Raw genomic sequence first — 17,914 nt, forward strand, 5'->3', positions numbered from 1 at the left:
AAACAAATTTAATGCAAATGGAGTTGCATTCATGAACACTAAACAGGCATCTATCTAGACAGCATATACTTGGCAATGGAACCTGGGCAACATTTATCAAACACATGATAGAAAGGTTTCATATTGTATAATAAAAAAGTTTCTCGGATGAGGGTCAGATGGTACAATAATCAATTTTATAATGACAAGCGTTAGGATTTGGTTTAATAAATGTCCACTTAGCAGAATAATAGGTTTCTCCTATGACCTCTGACCAGTGAAACCATAGAATCTAGACCTGACAATAGTGATAGATATGAAATTGGACTTAAATCTAAACACATGGTGGCTTCTTACCTCCATGATATTCATGCCACTAATGTACAAGTAGGCATACCTTTCCAGCCAGTCATTACTGTAGCTTTTAGAGTTCAGAACCAGGTATAATTTCTGACTACTTTTCTCCTCTGGTAGTTTCACAGAAGCTTCTAGTATCACAAAGCCTAGCCAGTTGGGATGAGGATTTGTGTTCTGATCTGGCTTGATGCTCCAAGTTTTGTGGCTCAAGTATATAATGTCTTCAGCAGTAGAGTCTTACTGCTAAGTTCTGGAAGGCAACGAATTGGCAATAGTCTGTAATGTTTGAGGGGGGAAGGAGAGTACTTCATTTGACAAGAACGCCCAAAAAGGAGGAAACTCATTGCTGATACTGGGATTCTGGTTGGTTGGGGGATAAAATTAGGGTTAGAGAGTGAGTCAGTTGAAGCTCTTCACACACACACACATTTATATTTGGAAGCTTCTATATTTCCACATGATTTTATTGAAATCTTTGTACTGTTATTTCTCTCCAATCCATAGTCTTTCCTTTAGCCTGCCCTCTGTTCTCTCATCATAAAGTAACCTTCCTGATGCAATATTAACCTTTTATACCAGTGACCTTCCTGTTCTCCCTTAAAAGAACCTCTCCAGTACAATTTAGTAATTTCCTGACCTCTATGGGTATTCCAAATGAAACGTAAATATCTGAAGATTCAAAGATATCATCCACAGATGAGAGAAAACATTTGATGTTTGTCTTTATGGGTCTGGGTTAGCTCAATAAGAATGGCTGTTTTCATCTCCATCCATTTATCTGTAAATTTACTTTTCAAATAATAGACCATTGTGTAAATATACCATATTTTCATTATCTATTCATCAGCTGATGGACAGCTAGGCTGTTTCCATTTCTTGGCTAGGTTATTATGATTAGAGCAGCAGTGAACATGGATAAGCAGATATATGTATTGTAGGAAGGAGAGTTCTGTGGGTATATTTCAACTCATGGTACAGGTAATGTGGTACATCTGATTTTAGCTGTATACAGAACTTTCACACTGATTTTCATTTTGGCTACACCAGTTTGCATTCCATTCACCAGTGAATAAGTGTTCCCCTTTCACCAGATCTAGACCACCGCAAAACACAAAATAGCTAAGGAACATTTAAAGAAATGTTGAACATCTTCAGACATCAGGGAAATGTAAATTAAACCTACTTTGAAATTTTGTCTCATCCAAGTTAGAAGGGTTAAGGTCAAAAGAACAAATGCCAATGTGGACATATTTTTAATTCTCTTGAGTATACAATTAGTGTAAAATCTCTGGGTTATGTGATAACATGATTTTTACCTTTTATGGATATGTCAGACTGTTTTTCATCCACCAGCTTTCAGGATCAGTTTCAGTTTGTTCTCATTTACTCCAGTGCTCTCCTGGTTGATGCCCACTCTGGTCATACTTCTCCTTCTTGCTATAACACTTATTTATTTGCATATTTAAGATGACTATTGATTACAAGCATCCTTTAGGCACCCTGTACATTTTATAACTATTCTTAAGAAATATGTATTCAAATTGTCTTCCAGAATGATGAATTATGTTGTTCTTTATGTGTGTGTCTATGTATGCATTGTGTAAGTTCCTTACCATGACCTGTAAACAGTTTCTATCCTTCACTTTTATACCCTTGGCAGTATTTGGTTGAAGTTTTTCTGACTCTTGTGCTTTTTGCTTCGTGGACAAGAAGTTGCCTATTTCATAGTCATGGATGGTTTTGTTTTCTTCTATGGATTGATAGATCTAATTTCATTTTATATAGTTATCTGAGTATTTCAAATAGTTAATAAAATATACCTTCCAAATGGAATTGTATTTGTTTCCTAATGACCCCAAGTACATGACTTACCAACTCACAGTTAGACACAGGTTAGCCTTTGTCTCTACTCTTAACTTTCCAAAGTTTTTGAGATTGCCTAAGAAAAAGAGACATTCCAAAGCTTATTAAACATTTTAGTATCAATGCTAACCCTAGATGGACCCAGTTATCATCAACTCAGAATCTTTAATTCTTATCTAATTCATTTAAGTCAGTCCTGATGATCTTCATGGTAGGATTTGTTCCTGGTGCAAAATTTCTCTCCATCTCTGAGTATATGAAATGTGGCCAAATCTTCTCTGCTTCTGAAGTCTAATAGTCATGGTAATTTAGGGTAGGCATTCCAATTCAGAAAGGGAGTATTGAAAAACTGTGTAAAAATTCTGACACTTATCCCAGGGTACATGAAAGATGATCAAGATCCAAGAGTGTCCCCCTGTCTCAGTGCTCTGTTCAGTTCAACTGCAGGCTCGGCATTCTGTCCTCTTCACTCAGAAGGTGACAATCCCACCCTCTCCATGCAGAAGACTTGTTCAGATAGGGTGATTCAGTTCTTTTCTTGGAGTAGTTATTTATTCATTGTAAACTGACTCAGTTTCTTTCTTGCCAGGCCAGCAAATTTCTGTTGGCATACAATCCTAAGATACTTGGATGTTGCTCAGGTGACACATGAGTTGAAGCCATCAGGCGAGAGAGTTGTCTGCATACTTTCCTTCCGGATTTCGTAGAGTTTTCCCTAAAATACTCTGGTCCTAGACTGCATCATCTTGGGAGTTGTAAAATCTTCCATGAAACATTGGTTGCTACTCACCAAATGATGCACCCTTCAGTTTATCTCTAACACTGAGAATAGTAAGAAGAAACCATCCAAGTCACCATAGTTTGTTTAATACTCTCTACTAAGTGTCCAAAATTAATAAAGATAAGCTTTATTTTGGTGTTATGTACTTTATGTACATGTCTGAGATATATCGAAGAGCACTTGAAATAGCCATGTTTTCTAAGATGATAAATGCGTCTAAGTTATCTCTTTGTGGTTGGTTTTCAAATCTGAGTAATGTTTCGAAGTGTAGGTCTTTTTATTTTCTTGCTTCAGGCCACATACAACATGTAGCTAAGGCTATCAAACAATGTATTTGTATCATGTGAAGCTCCACAACTCATCTCAGATTGACCCCGCCTCCCTACCCAACCCAACATCCCATTCTACCTCTTACATCTCTCTCATTAAGTCCAATTTGTGTTGACTAAATACTTTTTGGTGTGGGGCCTACCCTGGAGCATGGTCAACCTACTAGGGTTATACTCTTAAAGAAAACTGATACTTTTCTCAGCAGCCATTGAGTGCCATAGGTCATCAGCTAAGGCATGAGGGGGTTTGCATCTACTTCCTCTTGTCCATGATGAGGTTTTGTTTGTTTGGCTTGACCTACACAGGTCTTATGCTTGCTGTCATAGTTCTGTTGGCTTATATGCTTAATTTCCAGATTGTATCTGGAAATACTGTTTCCTTGTGGCCATCACTACTTCTGGCTCTTACAGTCTTTCCAGGCCTTTTTTTTTTAAATAAAATCTTTCAGCTTTGAGGGAAGGTGTATAACAGAGACATCCCACTTAGGTCTGAGGACTCCACAGTGTCTCTCTGTAGGTCACTGTTAAATACCAAACAATGCAAACATAGGATTCTCTGCTGAAGTTTAGGAGACATATTAATTTATACATATAATCAAAAGTCATTAGAATTCATCAGTTTAATATTATATCTATTTAGCAGTGTAATTGTAGCTTCTCCATTAGGACCTAGGAATTATCTAGTCACACATTTCTGGTTGATGATTCCAGATATGGAGTGAAACCTAGAATCAAACAAGAAAGTACCTGCTTACTCCCATGACATTCTTCCCACTATTGGATCAGTGGGTATATATGCACCATTTGCTAGCAAATTAAAACCCCAGGACTAGAGAGGTTGCCTTTTATTTGAGTGATGGACTTGGGGGGGGGCATAGACCTTCAAATTACTCCTGTAAATACTGCTTCTAGCACTTTCTTTTATGATCATCTACACATTTCTCCCTATACATTGTAATATAACCATTATTCCACAGATTAATATTCTTTCTCATGTCCTCAGGTTGACTATTAAATGAAAGTATCTGTTTACTGCCTTTCTTTTTTCTTTCATTCTGTCTGCTTAAGTGTCACTTACCCTAGGCTGGCGGTCTTTTATTCTCAGTTACACTATGACCTGTGGGATTTCTGTTTTGTTGTCTTAAAAATGTATCCAGTCTTTTGATGCTGTTACGTGTGGACACCACCCTTGAGTTGCTCTGCTGTCCTTGCTTGGTTCACTGGTTAGAGAGCTGACTTAGAGACTGGGTTCCATGAGGTCATGTAGCTGCTTCCTCAAAGAGACTTTTTTACATTTTCTACTTTTTCCTGTTAGTGGGGTGTATTTTCTTGCGTTTTGGCCCATTTCATGTGTTTGTTGTTGACAGTAATATCATGTGACAACTCCAGATGCCACATCCCCCCCTTCCCATCTTAGAGCTGCTTCACTGCTATTATTGTGGCTTCTGTTTATTTTGTGACTTTGATGGAGTAACTCCATAGTCTGTATTCTCTGCTATTCCTGGGCTCAGTGATTTCTTTTAACTTAGGGCTGAGATAATGAATGAACTGAGATTGCCTCCTGAACTATTACTGATCAGTGACTCCCAAGTCTTCGCTGAGGGGTTTTGTGTGTTGGATTTATGTTAATACCGCTTCAACAGTTCAAGACTTCAAGACACTGATTCCCCCCTCACTTCTGGCTTATGCAGAAACCCAAGATGAGCAAGACACCATGACCCATCTTAGACTTGATGGTTTTCCTGGGCTCACACAGATCCCTCCCATCTGCATTTTCCAAACATACCTCTGTATAGATCATTCCCAGCGGTTTCCTTCAAAGTTTATGTTTTTAAATAAAGTCACTATTTTCACAAGCTAACCTTGTTTCTGTTTATAACTCACAAAAATCCTAGCCAGTGTTCATTTTACAAATGCCATTTTTTTTTCAAAAACTAAAACAAATATTACTAGTAATGAAGTGTTCTCTTGACATTGTATACTAATTGCTAATAATTTTCTAATTCTTGGTGTATTTGTTTAAAAAATAAAGCACTCTACTCAATCTGAACTGAAACCTGATAATGGCAATGAGTTTATCCTTAAATAAAGTTTAAAGATAAATAGCACCTGTAAGGATTATTGTGTTTATCCTCCATTGCTGGTGTGATTGCAAACTGGTATAACCACTCTGGAATTTTGTCTGGAGGTTCCTCTGAAAACTGGAAATAGTCCTACCCAAGGACCCAATTATACCACTCCTGGGCATATACCCAAATGATGCTCCAACATATAAAAGGACACATGCTTTACTATGTCCATAGCAGCCTTATTTATAATAGCCAGATGCTGGAAACAGATCAAATGTCCCTCAACATAGGAAGAGATACAGAAAATGTGGTACATTCACACAATGGAATAGTCTAGGCTACTAAAAACAATGGCTCATGAAATTCACAGGCAAATGGATAGAGCTTGAAAACATTATTCTGAGTCAGGTAACCCAGTCACAAAACAACACACATGGTATGCACTCACTGAGAAGTGGATATTAGCCAAAAATAGGCCCTGAATACCCACGATGCAACTCACAGACCATATCAAGACCAAGAAGAAAGAAGATCACATCAAAGTGTGGATGTTTCAGTCCTACTCAGAAAGGGGAAGAAAATAATCTCTAGGAAGTAGAGGGAGAGAGGGATCTGGGCTGGGGAGGAGGAGGAGATAGTTTGTGGAAGGGAAACTGGAAAGAAGGATAACATCTGAAATATAAGTAAATAAAATAACCAATAAAAATGAAAAAAAGAATAAAATGCATAATGCATAGCAAAAAAGAATTTTTGTGTTCATTTTGGAGTTCATCAATTTACTTAAATAATTTTTAGTAAAACTATTTACTTTATGAATTCTTAGTTACCTAAGACTTTCTTTTAATTTTATAGGTCTTTTTCTCATTAGGTTTGCATTCAATTTTAATTTTTTGCAAGATATTTCTCTATTTGTAAAGAATATTATTGTAAACAAGTCTTAACCTTTGTTATACTCATGGGCTCAGTTAATTATCATCTGAATAATCCCTTCCCCCCAATTGTGTTCTGCTTTAGTAAAATAATCTGGGTCAGATTCCAAGAAGTTCTGGCCCAGCACCAATTACTACAACCAGGCTGATCCAAATTTCATTCTAACTTATTCTGATCACTTTCTCTGTCTGCTATACAGCCTGCAAAGACCCCTCTACAATTCTTCATCTTTTCTAGGATGACATATTGATATTTCAATATGTGGTAGTTTAGTACAAGATTATCACTAGGTTCCAGACTGATGGTTTAATTGTCCACTGCCTATAGAAGTAGAGCAGCTCAGTGTGGGATGCAGCTTTTATAAAGTTGATATTTTTATTAAAAATTGTTCAGAGGTTCTTGGAATCTAAGGGAGATACAAATGTTAATGGCAGTGGTGAATCCTCTCTCTACTCGGGGGTGCATAAGTAACTCTTATTTTAAGTTAATTTATATGCCTGTTATATAGTTTATTGTTATGAATATTTTATCCTCTAAAGACATCAGAATTCAAAAAGTAAGGAAACTATAAAGAGTAAACACTGACAAGAGTTGAATCATATATGCCCCCAAAAAGGTATATTGGAGTTCTAATTCCAAAGATCATGAGTATGCATTTGTTATGAATAAAGATATTGCATATATAATGTATTTACAATAAGGTTAAACTGGGGTAGTGTGGACTTAAAAGCCAGTATGTACCTGCAAGACAAGGTAAGCCACAAATTTCTGACAAACAGGCATTAAGAAATGGCAAGGATTATTCTAAGAATTTCAAGGAGAACATGACCCTGTCAACATCTTGTATTTCTAAACGACTAGAACTGAGAGAAAATAAATTGCTTTTGTTTCAAGTTACCTACCTTGGAGTACTTGTTATAGAAACTCTACAAAATAAATGTATGAAGCATTATTGTTTAGTAAGAAATTTCATAACTATCCCCATTGTTATTGTCTAGTCAGATCAGCCTGGTTTTTCATTGAGACAGAACAAGTGGTACTTATTTGTGTGTAAACCTATATTTTTTAATGTAAAATTCTCCAGTCACATTTTCTTTTGCTATAAATAATACTTCCCTTCTTCATTATATACAGAATGTTATTTGACTATATGTGGTATATTCTATAAGTTAACCCTGATCAGTACCACAAGAGTCATGAGAGTTCAGCATTACCATTGGTAGCTCATTTCAGTTCATTTGGAAAATCACTCATGCACAGGGCAGTGGGGACAAGGGTAGACTCAATTTCTGAGGAGCACTGTTGTAATGTGTACTCTAATCAAGGTTGTTGTTGTTTGTTTTAATTTCCCTGATCTTTTTGCCCTGCTTATAACACCCCTGACTTAGTTTGTGTTCTATTGCTGTGAAATTATACCATGGTCATATTGATTCTTATAAAGAAAAACATTTTACTGGGACTGGCTTACAGTTTGGAGGATTTAGTCCATTAGCATCATGCTAGGGAGCATGGAGGGGTGCAGGCAAACTTGGTGCTGGAAAGGTGCTGAGATGTCTGCATGGGGTCCACTTTCTTCAAGGCCCCATACCACACACCCATCTACTGATTTTGAACATGGCTTGTTCTGTTTATTTCCTAGGACCTCGAGATGCACCATCAAGTTATTTGCACAAGTGACCTCTTATATCAGTGCAAGGTATACATGAGGCAGAGGTTGATGCTGGGTCTCTTCCTCAATCACTCCCCACCCAACATTCTGCGATAAGGTTTGTTACTGAACCCAGAATATGTTGATTCACTAGACTGTCTGGATTGTAAACTCTAGAGACCATTCTTCCTGTCTTTCATTCCCAGGCCAGGGGTTACAGATGAATGCTGTCATGGCTAGGATTTATGTGGTGGTAGAGATCTGAGCTCAGATCCTTGTGTTGGTGGGGCATGTACTTACCTGCCTGAGCTTTCTCTCTAGTCCCAATATCACAGTAAAATTTCAATGCATGCATTTTGTAGGTATAAACTTTTATAAATGCATTCATTGTTTCCCCCAGTACCTGGTATAGTGTGTTTTTGTTATCATTCAATGCTAGGAACTTTTCTATTTCCTTCCTGCTGTTTCTTGATGACATACTGATAATTCAAAAGTGCACTACTGTCTCCTAGGTTCCAACCAGCATGGCCCATTAAAACATTCTGCTACTTTTCTAACACAAAACCCCTAAAGTTCACATTCTGCCAATGAACAACATGAGGCCTATCAAACCAATACTTCAGTCCCTGATACCAACTTCTGTTGTATCCAGTGTTCTATTGCTGTGAAGAGACACCATGACCAAGGCAACTCTAATAAAAGAGAGTATTTAACAGGGGCTTGCTTGTAGTTTCAGATGCTTGGTCCTTTCTCATCATGGCTGGGAGCATGGTACTATACACACAGATTTGGTGGTGAAATGTAGCTGGGAGTTCTATATTTGTATCCACAGCCAGCTGGACGAAAGATCCACTAGGCCTGGCTTGAGCTTTGGAAACTTCAAAACTCACCTGCAGTGACACACTTCCTCTTGGGAGGACTGCACCTCATAATCCTCCACAAGTAGTGCCACTCCCTACTGACTAAGCATTTAAATCTAGGAACCTTATGGTGGAGGGGGGTATTCTCATTCAAACCACCACAGTTGTCATGCCCTTTCTTATCCTCTTACCCTTTGCCAATGAGTTACATTTCCTGCTGGTAACAACTTGTTCATAGTTGTTATTGCAAGGTATAGAATGAATTCTGTCTTGTAGCTGTAAGCATTGGGGCTTTCTTACCATTGACTTGTTTTGTGCCTATCTTGGGGACTTTTCTAACTCAATCTTGAATAGCTCTGCTGTCTATAGCAGTTTTGTCTGGCAGTTTCTGTCTTTAAGAGCTTGAAATACACCATTCTTTGCCCTCCTGGATTTCCGTTTCTGCTGTGAAATGTGTTGTAATTCTGACAGACTTGCCTTGCCCATTACATATGACTTGAAGCTTCTCTCAATTTGATGTTCAACATTACATTCTGTATATTTAGTGGTTTGAATATAATGACACGAGTAGGCTTTTGTTTTTATAGTTCTGTCTATAAAAATTTAAATTGTGTCCTGTATATCATGTCTATTTATTTAAATAATTTTTACTCTCTATTTATTAAGCATACTCTCTATGGTTTTAATTATATTTCTGTATCTGTAATTCATTCATAAATCTGTGGTGTCCCACAGATCTTGAATGCTTTGTTCATGCTTTGTTATTTTTGTTGTCTGAGTTCTAATTTGTCTACCTTATTTTTAATCACCCTTCCTTATCCAGTCTTCTTCTAAAGTGATGTGGAAGTTCACTCAAGATTTATTCCACTTATTAGGCTCTCCACTTTGAATTATCTATTTGTATTTTTTTTTTCAGATTTATATCTCCTTACTGAGTTTTTTATAGCCTGTATTGCAGAGGTTACTTGGAGGATTGCACAACCCTTTCAAGGGGTCACATATAAAATATCCTGTATATTAGATATTTATATTACAATTCATAATTACAATTATGAAGTATCTATGAATATAGTTTTCTGGTTCTCACAACAACATGAGGAGCTCCATTAAAGAAAGGGTCACAGCATTAGGAAGGTTAGGAACCACTGACATATTGACATCCTTATTTAATTTAGTTGACATTTGAATTCATTTATAGTTCATCCCATTTATTTGGTTTTTTTTCGTTTTGTTAAACAATCATAACCATCCTCTGCTGATAATTCATCTAATTAACTTTCCTTAGAATTAATTACCACAACTTTGGTAATTTTTGACAGTCTGTTGCCTTAGGAGTGTCTCTTGTGTTTTGCATATGTGTTTGGTATTAGCTGGCTTTTTAAAACTCATACTCTTTTCAATTGAAGTTTTCACAGTAGTCTGGTGGGAGTAGTCTCTACTAGGGTTAAGATACTGTTCTTTTCCTATGGATTGGGAGTGTAGTCAAGTACTTAGTTCTGGGAGAGCCAACAGGCTCTGAACATAGGCTACAATCTGCCTATAGATTATTATCTGAAGAAACAACCACGGATGATTGATGGACCTACTGCGAAAATATAGTAATGGTTAAAAACAGTTTCCCCTATTCTTTCAGTATCCTTGAGGGAAACACAGGAATATGAGTGGTATAGTATTATTATATGTCCTATGTAGTAATAACATTTATAGGATGGAAACAAAGATTTAAAAGAACAATTGAGAAATAATAGATCAATTAGAGTTAAATAGATGATGAAGTTGGGGTAAGATTAAAGATTATTAAAATTATAGAAAATTATAAATTAAGTATATGGAGATGAGATAGAGATAAAGAAAATGAACCAGCAATGTCCTTGGTAAGAAAAATGGCCCAGATACTACATAAAATAAATATATAGATATAAAAATATAACAATTATATTATCTAGTTGAGCAATGTAAAGTCTGTTTTAAAAGTAAAGTACAATAAAATTTATCATCAATTAGATATCTTTTTTATAGTAGCAGAAAATATTCCCTCCTGAGATCTTTTTTTCTGAATTTAACTTTGTAAGTGCTAAAGCAGCCATCTGTGTGTGCAGTTCAAAACAGCTTGACCAAGCTGATAGACTGGTGCAAATCAAATAGCTGGCTTGTGAGGTGGAATATCTGCTTTGGAATCACCAGAATTTGACCCTCCCTTAGGAACTTTTCAGCCACAGAGTGGAACATTACTTCAGTGAACTTGTCACCTGGCTGACTTTTTTTTGTTTGTTTGTTTGTTTTTTTTGTTTTTGTTTTTTCTTGTTCTGGATTGCCTAGATTTCTCTCCTTGGATTTCAATGTCTTGGGGTCCCATCCCTCTTTACATTTGTCTTCCCAAATGAAAACTTCCTCTCACCAGGTCTGAAGCCATGTTTTCCACCTAAGAATGCTTGCTTCCTTGAGTTATAGTACAGGCCACCTTCTGTAGGATGTTCATTTAGTTCTCTGAGTGGGTGACTAAATAGTCTCTGGACTTTGGAACAATACAACTATGCAGTGTTCTGCACTCTAAGGTGAGTGGTTTTGCTGTAAACGGCTTATCTAAGGCTCTGCATCTTTGTCGTATTCATGCCCAATATAATCAGTGACAAAGAGCAGAACTCATAAAGCTGGTTAGACTGGTGTTCAGGTTTTTCTTTTATCCTGTGCTTCTAGAAGCTTTACTTTTTTTCAAAGGATTGTGGAGCCAGTATGGGGACCAGGGGAAGAGATCTCATTTTTCCATGTGACTTCTATTTGAGACTCCATGTTACAGTCTAGTTTTGTTTTTTCTTTATTCATCAAATAGTCATTGTTCTGTATTGTCTCAGAGTCTGCTGTTTATCATGAGCCTTTCTAACTGTCCATATATCTTAACTCTCTTTTAAGCCACAAAAGGCAAGTTTTTATTTAGATTCTCAAGGTTATAGGAAAGTGCTCCTTGCCTTTACCCTAGCACCCCCTGCCCCCCACTTTCAGAATTCTTCATGGTAGTTTTGATTTGGGATTTCATGTTCATTAGTCATTTAAAATTATTCTTTGAGAGGTATCTATCCTTAAATCATTAATAACTCAAGAGTTAAGAAGATAGCCTTGTGGCAATTTTTTGGCATTTAGAAATCAGTATGTTTAATCTATACACACCAAGAAAACTTTGACTATTTTCATGTTACATTTTGTTTTACATGTACTTTATACTTACTGTAACTAGTAAGATTTAAATGCATACTATCAAACCTTTAAAAAAAATCAAGTACTGACAAAAATATAGTCTTATGCCAAAATGCTTTTAAAAATCTGTACCTGTACCTCTGTTTTTTAAAATAAAGATGTAAGGAAAACAAGAGGTATCTATCCAATCATCTCCCCATTTTATTACATTATTTTAAAAATTATCTTTAAGTATTTTATATTCTAGATGTTAATCCTTTATCAGATGAGTAGAATGTAAATATTGTTTTCTTCTTTTTGGTAAATTTTCTCATTACTCTTTGGATTGATTCATTTGCTTTTTAGTTTTATATAATGCTACTTTTAAAAAAAATCAATGTCTAGAGTTGTTTCACCTGTGTTTTATTCTGGTCCTCTCTCTCATAGCTTCAGGTTTGCCATTTGTTGATCCATTTTGAGTTTATTATTGTACAGGTTGAGAGATAAGAGTTCAAGCTTCAAAACTTAAACATGCAGATTCCAGTTTTCACACTGAAACTGAGGTTCAATTTTGGGGTTGTACTCTAAAACACCATCACCACCGACAACATCAAAAGCATAAAGGGGGTCTGAAGGAAGCTCAAGGACTTGATTAGCTTTGAGGGGGGGAGTACCATATAGGACAGATGAAATCCCAGTGGTTACAAAGAGGAAAGGAGATAGAGGAAAGTGTAGTTAGAATTCTGGAATTTTGGTTTCTTTAAAAACAAAGAAGTATTATAAGGTTATCTTTTCATTTTAATCCTCAATATAGGGATGTGGGGCTGCTTTGGACACTGCAGCAGCTGACTATGATTTGTTTCCTGCTCCAGCAGAAGTATATGGTTTAGCCAGCTACAGATAGTTTCTGCAATTGTTTGACGTTTGGAATTCTTCTGGGAACTTTTCACAAAGTATATAAATGGTGTGTGTGTGTGCTCCTGTGCATGTACATGCATGTATGAAGTTGAGCACGTGATCATAAATTCCTTCATTAAAATGTCATGTTGGAAGGGCATTACTCCAACTCTAAAGGATAACCTTGTTGTAATAAATTTAGTTGATTTTAAGACTTGGGCTACATTATCCCATTCTGTCCTAACCTGAAGGGATCCCATGAAGAAATTCACCGAGTCTGTGTGATTGAGAGGGTATGAAACATGACTTGATACCTTTCTATTATACATTTATAGAATACGCATACTTTCTATAGTTAGTCTAGGATATGTTGTGATATAGATCTTTTAAAGTCATATCAATTTGGGGTCCCATAAGTTTCATGTACCTGGATATGCATATCTTTCTGAAGATTAGAGAATCTCTATGCGATTATTTCATTGAGACAATTTTCTGTACTGTTGACTTTTCTCTTTTGAGTATTCAAAAACTAGAAAACTCATTAATCGTGCCCCTTGGGTCTTGAACTTTTTTTTCATCCTTAATGTTATTTTGGGATTAATAAGTTACATTTAACCTAGGTTAATCTGGTGGCTCCTATAATTTTATCACTTTTATGGGGAGACTATCATAGTAAGACCAAACCTAGTAGGAGTTTATTTTGCAGTGTTGGTTCTGTTTCAACTGGTGCCACAGTATTGTCTCCTTCCCCCATCCTTTCCCTGGTTATGACTGATAACCTGTCACAGCACATACTGTGGTATAGTTGAAGGCACCCGCTGCTTCTGCAGGTCATCAAAGAATGATAACAGTAGAGACTCAAGTATGTGACATATGAAGACAACAGTCAGAGTGAAGTACTTGTTATATGGCTAGTACCATAACTGGTGGCCGTGAATATTTTCTTGTGTACCGCTAATGATAATTCGCTACTTCTAAAGGTCCCTAGAGCAAATGTCTAGGCCATGTGTTGTGTTTCAGTGGGAACTGTGGCCATAGCAGCTGCCGTGTGTATCTGGGGATGAGGTAGTGGTAGCCAGTATTATTCATATAGCCTTCTAAAATATTTGTTTTCTTAAAATTTATCTTGAAACTTTCTATATCTATATGCCACATGCATGATTGGTATCCTCGGAGATCAGACAAGGGAGTCAAATTCCTTAGGACAGGAGTTGCAGATGCTCGTGAGCCATGTGGGTGGTGGGAATCAAACCTGGGTTCCCTGGAAGAGCAGCCAGTGCTTGTTACTGCGGAGACATCTCTAAGCTCTTGTTTAAGTATTCTTTTATTTTCACCCCTTTCCCTTCCTCATGCATCTGGTGACAGAATTACATGTATATTTAGCTACTTGAAATAGAGTCAGAATTCACTAATACTGTGTTCATTTTTTTTTTAATGGAGTCAGTTTTCTCTGTACTTTCTCTTTATAGTTTTTATTGCCATGTTTCATGTTTACCTGTCAATCCTCCATTGTATAATACTACTTTAATCTTATCAAGTAGGTCTCCATTTTCAGCTCTTCAGTTTGGGTTTCTGTAACAGCTTGTATGTTACTATTTAACATGTGCTTGACTGAACCTCTTGGAGTTCATCGGTTTCTTAGCGACCAGTTCTATCAGTGTGTCGTCAGATCGGCTTTACTTTCTGTTGCTGATTGACATATTTTTAATCCCTGCATGGATTGTTTTTCACTTTTCTGTAAGCCTGAGAATTTAAATTTTATGATAGGCAGATAAAATGAGTTTTATCTTGTTTGGTGCTGGGTTTCTTTTATTCTTGGAATTAGTTTTGATCTTTGCTTTTAATGTGATTTAGTTATTTGGGAAACTTCAATCTTTGGAGTATTGCTTTTAGACAATTAGACAAGATTGGAGCTACAGCTGAGGTTAATTTTTCCCATTGAGGAATTCCCATCGTGAGTACTATAATCAGCATGTAACAGCCCCTCCCCCAGATTTTAGCACAATTGATAGCATGTTAATGGCGCCATTCTGAATTTAAAACCCAGCACATTCCAACAGCAATCATAATGGGACCGAAGACCTAGTCCATAGTTCTAGGAAAGATATCAGATGTACTAACCTTCCTTTTTGGCTTCTGTACTTCTGTTTCTTTCTAGCTAACTGTAGTTCTTAATGCACAGAAGACAAAAGGCTGTAAGGCTCGGGGCTACGTGATTTGGGCCAGTTCACCATGGTGCTGTCAGCCATTAATAAACTATTTAATAGTGCACATATGGTGGGCTCTGCTGGGCTTACCTCACAGTAGGTGAACCCCTGGAGAATTTTCCTTTCCATTCAAAGTGACTAGACCAAAACCTATTCCTTTCCCTCAGCAATCTGTAGCTATTTTTAATTGCTGTCATTGTTGTTTGATCATGGGCTCAGATATTTTCTTCACATGTATGCATTATTTCTTTTCTTATTAATGTTCAAGGTGGAAGCTCTGTAGACATTTGGCATGTGTACAACTTGCCTGCCTTTGTCGCTCTCTCCTTGCCTTGTCTATTCTAGATTCCTTTAATGGTGCAGATCAGGAGTTTCTGCCTGGTTCCTCTTCCCTATTACACACAGTTTAGAAATTCACCCAGGCAGAAAGTTGGCTCTCTTGTGGTGTAAGTGGTCCCTGTTTCCCACATCTCATGTTGTAGAACTATCTGTTGACAACTTACACATACTGACTTATGCTTTTAAAAAGTACTCTTTTTTCAGACATAAATTAATGTTCATAACATTTACTCTTCATTCAAGAAGATACTAGCCATAAATAACCACACTGTTTTAGAATGTCCTAGTCTCTGTGAGCTGGGGCAACAAAGTATGATTATGTTCAGTAAGGTCCACTGGATGATGTTGGTAACTCTCAAGAGAGGCACCACAGGTCCACAACCCTTGGGAATGTGGTAAATCTCAGCACATAAGGAAAATCTTTTAATTTCCTCCCAGGTAGCAGAGTACCTTGAATCATATTACTTTCTCTATAAAAATCACAGTCTCAGGAGAAATGGACTATTCAGAGAGACAAGGTGTCCATTTAGTGACAGGAATAGAAAATGTCACCATAAAATTTTAGCAACGTCAAACTAAGGTGGTTGTGTTAACAAATGTATGCAGGTAGTAGGTTCCTATGAAATAAATGTAGGGCAGTAGTTCTCAATATGTGAGTGGTGGGGGGTTCACAAATCAGATATCCTGCATATCATATTTATATCAGGGTTCATAATAGTAGCAAAATTATAGTTGTAAAGGAGCAACAAAATAATTTTATGGTTGGAGGTCACCACAATATGAAGAGCTGTATTAAAGGGCCATAGCATTAGAAAGGTTGAGAACCATTGTTCTTGGGGCAGAAGAATAAAAACAAAGGTAAAGGGAAGCAAAGGAAAAAGTGCCTGTCAGATGAGGCAATTGAAGGTTCAGAGAACAGAGGCTATCAGGCATGGGTTGCTGTGGGAATATTTTGGGAGTGTAAGGGTAGAAGATTCATGGCATAGATGCTGATTCACACCTACTCCCTGTCTCCCTAACAGCCAGGATTGAACCAAAAGGGCATTCTCTTCAGGTGGGCCCCCGAATATCCTCACAGTTCTCCCTAAATTTGTTCTTCAAGTTTGCAAGGTAAGATATGAGAGGCCAATAATTCTTAATGACTTTCCCTTAACCTTGGAAGGGTGGTTTTGCCTTTCTTATAAATAGTGAATTCACACTTAATCTTGCAGACTTTTTTTTTTTTTTTTTGGGCACATTTCTCTTTCATTAGTAACTGGAAAATAATCTTAACCCACCAGAGTACACAATGCAACAATTCTTGACTGTTTTCTAGATAACAATGGAAGCTGGGCTGCTACCATATAGTAGGTTTATCTATTCCATAGGGCTTTCTAGTCGGTGAGATCAAGGCAAGCAAACATGTCCCTAAGTGCACTGTTTTAGTTGAGGTGTTTATCTCGTACAGAGAAGAGTCCTGTGTTTCCGTGTTATTCCTTTAGTCCAGCCTGAGCTCTGTCACTCAGGGAAGGCAGGGTTGCTCTGCTCCTCTTCAGAAGTCTACTTGTGAGAAACCACAGAAGCATTCTCTGTGTGTATTATGTACAATATGACTTAGGTCTCATAACACCTCTGAGGTGAATGTTATCCCAATTAATATGCATGGAGGAATGGAAGAAGCTAATAGTTATGTGAGTCAGCTGAGAGTGCTGAATATCATATTGTGATAAATGTCTATTGTGTATTTCATGAGGGCCCACCTCTCTTCCTAGAATGTCTACCAGCCATTTGTTTGAGTTCAATTCAATCCTAATACTGCCCTGGTAAGGACCATAGAGATGAATGCCTTGGCTTTCTGTGACATTGTGGTTTCCATGGTGTCCTCCACTGAGACACACTGACCTTGAATACCCAGCAAAGTCTTTTTCAGTCCTAGCAGTCAAAACCCTCTGATGCTTGTCCTTAAGCCTTAGTCACCTGTGGCAGTGTTGAGGGGGTAGGTTTGGTAGACAGAAAGAGTTCAGAGGACATCTTGTCTTTTAGCAGTCTCCTCTTTGCTGGCATGAAAATGTGCTCATTTCAGTGGTGCAAATTTTATCTCTTGAGGTTAGTGTCTGGGAAAAAAAATGACAATGTGTGGTTGGTTATCACCATCTGCATTTTGCCTTGTAGACAATCTTAAGAGTATCACCAGCTGTTCCGCATAACTGCGTGAAGCTCCAAGTCCTTCAGGGACAGAAAAAGCATATGAACACAGTCTTGTTCCCTCTGAAGGAAATGCAAACGTCTGGAACCTGGGGGTGGAAAGAAAGGGAGAGCAACTCCTGTATTTGTTACAGCTAGCATTTGCTTTTGTGTGTGACCATGTGCTGGCAGGACAAGAAAAATGTATGCAAATTCCCAACAGAGTCATGCAACTTGTATGTGTGTTTGGCTGATTGGAAAATGTCATCACATGGAGTACTCAAAACATCCCACCCACGTTACAGAAAAGAATTGTAAACA

Source organism: Micromys minutus (genome assembly GCF_963924665.1).
Source record: "Micromys minutus genome assembly, chromosome: 12".
Taxonomy (NCBI): domain Eukaryota; kingdom Metazoa; phylum Chordata; class Mammalia; order Rodentia; family Muridae; genus Micromys; species Micromys minutus.